Raw genomic sequence first — 11,464 nt, 5'->3', positions numbered from 1 at the left:
ACATGATTCACTCACTGCTTTGCTGAATGTCTGGAGAATGCAACCCTCAAATATTCCCTCCCTCTTCTCTCTCTTTCCTCAGCTTTCTAATTAATGTAATTGCCATTTGTACGGACATGCATTTGTAAAGGAATTATGTCGTGTTCTTTATAGCTTGATACATTATTTATCCAGAATTACCCTGCTCGTAGTTGGACCGCTATTCGAGACCCTTGCTCGCCATATATATATATATATATATATATATATATATATATATATATATATATATATATATATATATATATATATATATATATATATATATATATATATATATATATATATATATATATATATATATATATATATGTCGGAGCGTCGATTACCCTTTACCAATATATGAAGACGTCGATGTACTTGAGAGAAAACTGTTTATTGCCCACCAATACGTGTACACGGAGAGCAGCAAAACACCAATTAAGCAATTGAGGAAACCGGAGAGTGCCGCTCTGCCAGAATCGGCTGGTGTGAGTGGACGATGCACAGCAAACTTGGGTTCCCTGAGAATGAGGGAACTTTCGACAGAGATTATTTGGAGAACTTAAGGTGACAGCTGGAGGAAAAAGGTAAGGATAAGAGAAGTTGGAGGATGTAAAGAAAATAATTAATATCCTTGAATGGACTGAAAACTTTGATGGTTATCAATTGAACAATGGAAAAACAATTTACTACAATCTCAAAATGATATGTGGTTCAGGAGGTGGTCAAATAAGAGCATTGAGAGAAGTTTATCATTTCATTTCTGCACAACAAAGACACTTAAACCAAGAACCAAGTTCCAAGTTATTATTTGTGAATATACTCGATGGAAATGAATGTTAGAAGAAAATTAGGTTATTCCCTAAAATAGAACATGGAAAATATTCGTTGGTTTGCTCTTTGAGTGGAATGAAAATATGAAAGGGAAGAAGTGCTTTCATCAGTAAGTCTCAATCTTTCATAGTCTCAATTTTACATTTGCAGAAAGTTTTTCCCTTTTTCCCCATTCATTTGAATGGGCGTCCCAGAAACCCCATTTATCATCCACTCACACGAAACAGAAACATGAACGAGAAATGAATGAATCACCTCTGACTCGCTGACTGATCAAACAGAAGTATTAGAGAGGTGTGTGTGTGTGTGTGTGTGTGTGTGTGTGTGTGTGTGTGTGTGTGTGTGTGTGTGTGTGTGTGTGTGTGTGTGTGTGTTATTCATAAAGCATAGCATATTCTCTCTGATAACTCCCCTACTCCTCTCTTTGTCCCATCCTCACTCCACCCCCTCCCAATACAGTGCAGCACCCTCCTCCAACACCTCTCTCTCACCCCCCCATCTCTCTCTCTCTCTCTCTCTCTCTCTCTCTCTCTCTCTCTCTCTCTCTCTCTCTCTCTCTCTCTCTCTCTCTCTCTCTCTCTCTCTCTCTCTCTCTCTCTCTCTCTCTCTCTTCCCGGACATTTTTGGACAGTGGCAATGTCCGGTGGCAATGTCCTCCCCTCACACTGCCTTACCTTGGCTCCCCCTTACACTGCCTTCCTTCCCCTCATGCTGCCCTCAATTTCTGCATCGCTCCTCCCTCCCCCCACCGTCTTCACTCCCCCACCCCCCCCCGATCTCCCTCCCTCCTCACTCCCCCTACCCCCTTCCCCTCACCCTCTCATCCTACCCTCCCTCCCCTCCTTCTTACTCCCCCCTTAATATCTCCATCAGCAAAGTGATGGATTGCATTTGCTAGTAATGTGTGTGTTTGTGTCCATGTGTCTCCTCCGTAACTCTAAAACCATGAAACCTAGTGGCCCAAAACTTCGCATGCATCTTGAGGGCAGACCAAGGGAGTGCATGAATGAAAATTGGGTATTTGGATAAATTTAAACACCCCTTTTGAAGATAACTAAAGAGGTGCTCATCATGAAAAACCAAAAAAAGAATTACCAAGATGGTGGCATGCCATCTTGGTCAGCCTGCTTTCACCTCACAGGGGTCTTAAGCTACCATTTTGTTTTGGCCTGCTCAAATATGCCTTGACTTGAAACGGGCCGCAACGGTTTCTGTATGATAAAGCACTCACAATTAGGCCTACTTCTTTTCACTTTCCTCACTCATATCATTGAATCCATGATCTACATACCTACCAATCACTGTGTACTTCACTTTTGTAGGTGTTATACTTTTCAAATCAGGAGTTGTGGAAGTAAAATAATCAATTCCATCTTGTGAAATGTTAGCATGGACATATATGCTCGATGGATCGCATGACTATCGCAAAGCACTGGTGTTTCTATATTGATCATGCTGAAACAAATATTTTCATGTTGAGATAAGTGTTCTTTGTCCACAATTTATGTACTAATTTCTCTTTATTTGCTTTAATATGCTTTTAAGCAATGTGAATCTGTTGTAAAGCATTGGCTAAAGTGATTGTCACCATATAAGGAATGGTTCACCAGGAAACATTTCAAAGGCACTGAGACAGTCGAGATATCGATTAAATTGTCTGCAGGATACTTATGCTCATCAGGTCTCTCACAATGACAAAGTCAGAAGCTCATTGCATTTGCAAATAAGGGCTGCTCATGGTGGCGGCTGCTTATGGGAATGAGTTTCTTTGTTTGCTCAGAACTCACTGTGTCAGGCCACGAATAAATGGAATATAATCTCTGTTCAATATACTGTAGTCTGGTTAATTCCATATAACTATAATATATCTTTTAAAACCTTAGGATCATTGATTATTTATTTGCAAAACACGTTCTCCTGAGTGCACCAGTAAAATGCTCAATACCATTACTATACACTCAGTGAATATTTCAAACCAGATGACTTTCAAACCATATGATTGTAATAATAATCAATATAATAAGAACGAATATATAATCCCAATTCTGGCACAAGCACATCTGGCCCTGGTAAGGTATCTTGTTGTTCGTCAATGCTCAGTTAAAAGGAAACATGTACCCATCTGTTATGTTTGCTGCTCTGATACTTTAAAATATACTTGATAATGGATCATTGCACACTGAAGGCTGTTTTATAAATGAATAGATATAGTATGTTAGTCAACTATATAACAATATAATCTATGGTTCACTACGTTGGCAAATGGGGTAGAACTGTTGCGGAAATGGGCCCTTAGTGGGTTATTAAATATAGGATTAGCTCAGATCCCCCCTTAAATGCATGTTTAGCCAGGTTGTTTGGGAATTGGATGTTACATGTGTGCCGGCAAGTGTAGCAAGCTGTCCAGTGTTCATACAGTGGTGGTGTACCGAGAGGCGCCGTTCTTCTTTTTCCTTCCCCCCTCTGAACCAGCCCCCGCCCAGCGCTCTGACAGAGTCAGTCGACGAGACGTGTCAACAACCCATTGGTGGAGAGTGGCTGTGGGCTCGAGGGATGGACCAATCACGGGTCCCCGGAGGCGGTCCGTGAGGCCCGCCCCAAAAAGGCGAAAGCAACTGGCTGCTTTGTCAGTCTGGGAACGGCTTGTGTGAGTCGGCGATCGGCTTTGTGAAGAGTGGTTTGGCCGGCTGTTCCTCCTCGGTTATGGATCCAGCCTGAAGTCATCCACAGGTTGATCCTGAGTCCAATCACGGAGCCTCTGACTGTCCTTACTCACTGCACGGCTCGACACGTCTTGTGATCCCATAGATTGTAAAGCTGTTAGTAAAGTAAACAATCGAAATTGTAAAGAAAGATGGAGTCGCAAGATGGCGTCGTGGCTCCACCTCAGCGCGACACGAAGCGGGAGAGGGTTACTATGAATAGCGTAACGAACCGCACAGCATGCCGAAAGCGCTCCCGCCCACCGTTTCAGACCACATGGTCACAGCATGCATCATGGCAAACGAAGCAGGACGACAACGCGTACATTGACGAGCTTCATGCACGATTGGCGGATACCTTGGAGCAGAGGAGGTGTGATGGGAATTATATTGAGGAGTTACAAATTAAATTGGACGAGGCGCTACGGCACGCAGACGAGGTTCAGGAAAATTATGTGCACAGGGAATCACAACAATTGGCCGATGCACAGGAATGAATTCGGTGGCTGGAAAATGACTTAGCCAATGCAGTCGAGGAACTATATGGAGAAATGAGGAAAGGAGAGTGGTTTACCCGTAGGTTGGAACATGAGAAGAGCGAACTGAACAAAAGAATAGAGGAGGAGCAAATTAATAACTCCCGGGATAGGAAGAGCTTGGAGGAAGAATGGAAAATAAAGCTGGAAAAGGAAAACCGGGAACACGATTTGGAATTGAAACAACTAAAGGAAGAGGTAAGATCAGGCAATCAGATAAGAGAAAGCCGAGAACAGAAGATAAAAAGAGGAGAGAAATATCTGGAGCAAAGGAAGGAAGAATTGTTGGAAAAGTCAAGACAGTTCGAAGAACTACATGGAGAAATGAGGAAGGTAGAGGGGAGTACCCATAAGTTGGAACAAGAGAAGAGCGAACTGAATGAAAGAATAGAGGAAGAGCAAATTAGTAACTCCCGGGTTAGGGAGAACTTGGAAAAAGAATGAAAAATAAAGCTGGAAAAGGAAAAATGGGAACACGATGTGGAATTGCAACAACTGAAGGAAGAGGTAAGAACAGGCAATCAGATAAGAGAAATCCAAGAACAAACGATAGAAAGAACAGAGAAATATGTGGAACAACTAAAGGAATACGGTAAGAGAATGGACGAAATGAGGAAGGAAGAATGCGAAAGAGGTGCGAAGATGAGCAAGGAATTATGGGAAAAAGCTTCTGAGTTACAGAAACACCAAAACAAAGAGAGGGAACTACAAAACGAGCTGAGGATGTTAAGAGAGAGAATGGAGAATGAAACGTTAAGGAACCACACTGTGCGGATCGAACAGTTAGAAGCCAAAGCAAGATTAAAGAATGAGATGAAAGAAATAGTGAAAGAACAACGAATGAAGCAGGAAAGGGAAATCAATCAATTGAGGGAAACAACAAGATTGGAGAATGAAGAACAAGAGAGACGGTGGGATAGGAAACAAAAAGAATATGAATTTGAAATTGACCAACTAAAGGAGAGAGCAAGGTTGGAGTACGCGGAGATGGAAAGACTCCGGAAAGATAACGAACAACTCAAAAGGCTCAGAGAGGAAGAATGACTCAAATGGAAAGGAAAATGGAGCCAGGAAGTAGGACAGCACAATAATGTGGGATGTGTGACATCACCACAGGGAGGAATGTTAGTGGTGTGGGACTTGATTGACATCACTCGTCAGATGAAACAACAATTATAGCAAACCCTGGTGAAGGAGACATTGAGGGAGCAAATGGGGTTGTTGACGAATGAAACACATTTTGAGCAGGTCCAGCATGTGGAGCTGACAACCCCAGAGGAATGTGGCGAACCGATGACGAGCAACCTGCTGGAGAGAAGCGACCGGACCGAGGTGACTGGAACGAAGCAGGTACGTGGGTACATGCATACATGGTGCGGACGATGAGCTTAAGGTAGGAATTGGATTTTATGTTAATGAGGAGACTGTCCGATGGGGTGCACGTATGCGTGACCCCTGAACGTGTGTGGTGGAGTTCCTGTGAATGAATGCGGTAAGTCCACAGTCCAGACTACAGCACCGGTGTGTGCTGCCAAGGCCGAAACGTGTGTGGGTACTCACGTGGCGGTCGAGAATGTAGCCCTGGAGTGCGAGGCAGTTGGTCAATACGCAGGCAAGGTTGAAGGTGTGGAATGTGAACACATAGCCTTGGAATGTGTGGAGCCTGTTTTGTGTGGGAGTCCTGAGCATGGAATGAGTGGTGACGTAGGAAATAGGTTAGAGGTGCAAGGGGAAATATAAATGCCACCAGCACAGAACTTGACACAGGGGACGGACACCATAATGGACTGCTCCGCATGGGTTCTTACAGAGTTAGAGGTGCTGCATCCAGGAGCAGGCTTTAGAAATTGGATTTTAATTTCTCTCTCGGCCTCACAGGAACTTTGGGGTAGAGCGCAGATGAGTAGCAAGCGGCACTGGCATGGGTCACATACTCCCTTTACCAATTTTAGAACAGGAACGGGCCAGCAGCGACACCGCCATGTGTCACTTGGTCTTCAAACCTTTCTGAGGACACGAGGGGTTTGGCTAGCTGAGTGGGGTTTATCTGTCGTCAGGGAGTTAGAGAGAAGAGGGGGAGGCCGCTCCCCCGATTGGGGTTTACCTGATTTCCACGAACCCTGGAGAAGAGAGGGAGGCCGCTCCCCCGATTGGGGTTTACCTGACTTCCGCGAACCCTGGAGAAGAGGAGGGGGTGGACCACAACCCCAAATGAGACGTGACCCCTTTGAGCCGTGGCGGAAAGGCGGCGGGGTCATGTAATGGGTAATGAGGGATTCGTTCCCTCACTTCCCTTCCAATGAGCCAAGGAAGCAGGCCATATTGGGATGTAAAATTTTTGATTGAAAATTATATCGAGAGTGATTGCAAATTGAGAGATGACAGAAGGGATAAGAGTGGAACGAGTGGATTTGGGTGAATATTGAGAGAGAAAAAAAGAAAAAATGGTGGAGACATTACAGGCAGAGCGTTAAACACACCTGAAGCAAGTGGATGACAAAGAGTGGCTTGTTCGAGGAAAGATTGAAATGCCTGGTAAGAACCATGCAGAGGTTCCATGGGGCTGGTGAAGAGATTTTGATGTTTTGTTGAAATTGTTGGAAATAAACGATTAGGGCAGTATGGAGGAGGCCAGCGGACGACGGATGTGGTGACAAATTGATTGGGGTTTGATTAAAAAAAAGTGTATCAGTTAAATTTGATGACCAAGTGGGATCCAAAGGACTGGTGTGTTTTTGTTTAACATAAAAGTGAAAGGTGTTGGATGGTATTGTGGACTGGGTGTGTGGCACTGTGGAATGAATGACTAAAGTGTTTGGGTGAATGGCGTGACTGTGCGAATGAGAAGAGTGAGTGCGAACAACGTACCCTGTTGGCAGGAGTCTCCTCACCAAGTTAGTGCAGGTTAGGGGGACTTAGAGGATTTGACATGGATTCTGGCTGCTGTTCCATTGTGCAGGCGGACTGCTAGGGATAGGTGCAGGCCAAGGTATGGTGATACTGGCTGGGGGTGTGACATGGTATTGGAAGTTGGTGAGTCAGGAGAGAGGGCACCAGGGCTCTGGGGGCTCCTGGCAGGTGAAGGCTGTCAGAGGTGCCAGGAGAGCACAGTAGGTTTTAGTGCTCGGAGAGCACAGTATGGGTGCTAGGAGAGCACATTATGGGGGCTAGAGAGCCACCCCTTAGTTAGGAGCGCCCGAAGCACGCTCAGGTGAACCCCGAGGTCGCTGGGTGTCCCCCACCCCGTATTGGAAGCAGGAAAAGAGGCCTAGTAGTAGTCACACTCCCCAGCCAGCGAGTATGCCTAGCACCACCAAATGAAAAAAGACAAATAAGGGCCTTGCCCAGGTTTAAAAGAATGGAACAGTGTGCCAGGTTGGGAAAAATTGGTTATTCGGATCATTCTTGCCATAGCAGGGTTTGTTTCATTGTTTTGAGCTAAAAGTAAATGGTTAGGTTCGATGAACTCTCCTCCGCACCATTCATGCATGACACCTGGTACGAGTAGTGTTGATGGGAAAATTTGTTAACAAGGGCCAGACTAGGTCACCCTCTCCAAGTGCCAGAGAGGCCACCAGTATGTCATGAGCACACACCCACAAAGATAACATTTGATTTAGAAACGCACCATCCTGTCTGCTAAAAAGAAGAAAAAAAAAAAAAGAGAACTTATTAAGAAGACCATACCAAAACAAGTCCTGCCAAAGCAAGTCAGGCAAGGAAGGTTAAAGGTACACTCCATCTCACCTGGTCTAAGGTCATCACACCCATTTGCACCCTCAAGAACGCCTCCAAACTGCATTTACTTACTATCGATATCACCGTACTACCATTGCTGTGTCACCTGCTGTCCAATGCAGGGCTTGTTGCCTGCTGCTGCTCGTGAGTAGGTCATTGCGGCCGAGAAGTCATTTTGTGGGCCATATGGGCCGAAGCATTTTTGTGGGCCATTGAGGGCAAAGTGCTTTTGTGGGCCGTTGCGGCCGAAGGTTCATGCCATTTTGTGGGATCAGTGGGCCGAAGAACTCTCTGTGAGATTAGGCCCTGGGCCGACTGAACTCACCTGGTGAGAGGCCAATAGGGCCACGGAGTGAGGAAACCCTCAGGGGTGAATAGACAATACTGGCGGGAGGGGCCATGAATAAGCGAACACGTTAGGGAACTTTGAACCTTTGAATGTCCTGCTCCGATGCAAACATTGTTGTTAAAAGTAAAATTGAATGCCCTCCCGTTCAAATCCATAATTAGAATGTTAAGTAGTGTGCATAGAGTGTGAATGTGTTTGTTAGATTAGTGATCCGACACACTAGGATAGAAACATGCAAATCTTACTGTGACACTGGTTTTTGGAGTTAAGTGCTTCCCATATTTGGGTTAGAGGAAATGGGAGATATGTGCTGTACGTTAGACAGGGCCATTATCGTGGGCTGCCCCAGATGGAGGCTCGGGAGAGCCTCGGGAGAAAGGTGGGGGTAGTGTTGCGGAAAAGGGCCCTTAGTGGGTTATTAAAAATAGGATTAGCCCAGATCCCCCCTGAAATGCATGCTTTGCCAGGTTGTTTGGTAAACGGACGTTACATGTGTGCCGGGAGGTGTAGCAGGCTGTCCAGTGTTCATACAGTGGTGGTGTACCGAGAGGTGGCGTTATTCTTCCTTCCCCCTCCAAACCAGCCCCCGCCCAGCGCTCTGACAGTCAGTCGACGAGACGTGTCAGCAAGCCATTGGCGGAGAGCGGCTGTGGGCTCGAGGGATGGACCAATCACGGGTCCCCAGAGGCGGTCCGTGAGGCCCGCCCCAAAAAGGCGAAAGCAACTGGCTGCTTTGTCAGTCTGGGGACGGCTGTAGAAGTCTGCGATCGGCTTCGTGAGAAAGGCTCGCCCCGAAAGGAACTGGTTTTTTTGTCCGTCTGGGAACGGCTTGTGTGACTCGGTAATCGGCTTTGTGAAGAGTGGTTTGACCGGCTGTTCCTCCTCGGTTATGGATCCAGCCTAAGGTCATCCACAGGTTGATCCTGAGTCCAGTCACGGAGCCTCTGACTGTCCTTACTCACTGCATGGCTCGACACATCTTGTGATCCCATCGATCCAACTGCGGAACCCAACACCCCGATTTGGCCTAGTCTGGTGAACAGGCCAGGCCTGGATTTGTATACTGGACCTTGTGAGAAACCAGCTGGAACCCACCATAGATCTGACTGTCTTGTGCCGTTGACCTCACGGGGTCAGGACGCGTCGAGGCGTGCGTAAGCAGTGCTGACAAAAAGGAGGCTGTCGCCGCCATCTTGCCACGCGGCGTGGTGAGCTGGGCACTCGAATCAGAGACCATTGGCTTGTCACGAGCCGCATTCGTGCCTTCGACACTTTTCCTCTCGTCCATGAGGCACTACCAAGTACTCCGTGTCTTGTCTGCATGTTGTCTAAGGTTTATTTCACGAGGGCCCCCTTCGAAACCCACATCCGTAGCTCCCGAGTTAAGAGTGGGTTATAGATGAATGATAACGTTCATGAATGTTTTGCTTGTGTTGTGTTTCCCCAATGTGTCCCCACTAAATCTGGCTGATTCATATGAAAGTTGCCACCTTGAGTTTATTCGTGCCGTGCTGAGGAACAATCCGCTCGATTTGTATTTAAAACCAAACGGGCTTTGGACTGGAAGACTTCACTCGGTCTCTGACAAACCCAGTCTGTAGCCGGGGTATATTTCCCCAACTGGTAAGGCCCAGGTGTACTTTGGTATCGCGATCCAAGGCGCGTGACCCGAGACCTGTGCCGAACTAGCTGGCGTTATAACCCCGGAGACGGCGGCACTGTTAAGTGACGCCGAATCATTAACAGAACTGCCTTCGCTGGCACCAGTCAGTCAGGCCCCCAAAACTATAGTGCAGAGTCTCATTAAATGTGGTCTCCCATTCAATTGTAAAATTATACAAACATGAAGCTCATTAATTCTGCCTTCCCATTGTCCTTATTTTGATTGTAAAGCAGGAGTCTCATCGAACTGCTGAGGTCATGCACCTCTGATTGTTCTGCAAAGCTGTGAAAACCAGATGCTCCATTGGCGTGATGAGATAAATGCTTATCATTGCCAATGTAAATGAAGGTTTTCTGTGCATGCACACCCTGAAGGAAGATACGCATTCTTTCACAGTGCTATCTGCTTTAAATACGCACAAGATTGTTTTCTCTTTGCTGTAAGGACCTCGTGTGCAAACAAAGCTTTCTTGTAGTTTGGTATCGATAAACCAAGTACCCTGTGATGTTCTGACCCCTCCTGATTTTTCCAATCACATGAAAGGCCATGTGTTCTAACTCAGAGTCAGAGATCTGCTTGTACTCTTGAGACAAGCTTTTCTCTCCACATATATATTTTTTATATAGAATAAACAATTTGTTAAATTATAAAGGAAATCTTTATAATTTTTTGTGGAAATCTCCATCACAGAGCTTGGAGTGATTTTATGCATTATATGGTGTAATTTTCCATGACGGACTGTCACGGACCAATTAAAGTATACGAGGTGTGTTCAAAAAGTATCCAACCTTAATTTTTCGTGCGTAAACTAATGAAGCTCGGGAGGCGTGGTTTGGTGCATGTATGTCTTCTTCTTTCGGCTGCTCCCGTTCGGGGTCGCCACAGCGGATCATCCGTATGATCCGCATCGTGATTTGGCACATGTTTTACGCTGGATGCCCTTCCTGACGCAACCCTGGTCGCCTCTTACGACACAGGGATATGGTACACCTATTTTTAACTGGGGTATACACCGGCCCAGTATACTGGTACTCATTTCGCCGACCTCGGAAGGATGACAGGCTGAGTCAACCCCCTGGTGTATTAATTCAGTGGCTCAACGGGGCTTGAACTCAGGACCTTTTGGATCCCAAGCTGCTGCCCTAACCACTGCGCCAACACCAGGCTTGGTTTGGTGCATGTATGTAGGCGATCCTAATTCGTATGCATGAATATTTTCCCGCCTGCAGAAGCTGTCAGTAGCCGACAGACCGCCGATGAGTGAGGAAGTGTAAGTGAGAGCCGTCGGATTTTCGTTTTTGACAAAATGACGGAAAAACTTGAACAACGCTACTGCATTAAATTTTGTCTAAAGCTTGGCGATTCCCAAGTGGAAACGATCCGCAAGATTCAACAGGCCTTCGGGAACGAAGCAATGGGCACCACACAGATAAAAGTGGTACAACCGCTTCAAAGATGGTCGCATATCAGTGGAAAGTAAAGCATGTTCTGGTGGGCCCTCAACATCCCGAAATGATATCGTCATTGACCAAGTGAGGACCCTGCTGATGCAGGATCGTCGAATCATGATCAGAGAACTTGCAGACGAGGCGGGCGTCAGCATTGGATCCGTTCATTCCAT

The sequence above is a fragment of the Eptatretus burgeri genome, chromosome 17 (assembly GCF_056783735.1).
Source record: "Eptatretus burgeri isolate ZD-2024b chromosome 17, Ebu_testis_v1, whole genome shotgun sequence".
Taxonomy (NCBI): Eukaryota; Metazoa; Chordata; class Myxini; order Myxiniformes; family Myxinidae; genus Eptatretus; species Eptatretus burgeri.
Note: the sequence above shows the minus strand (reverse complement) of the source record.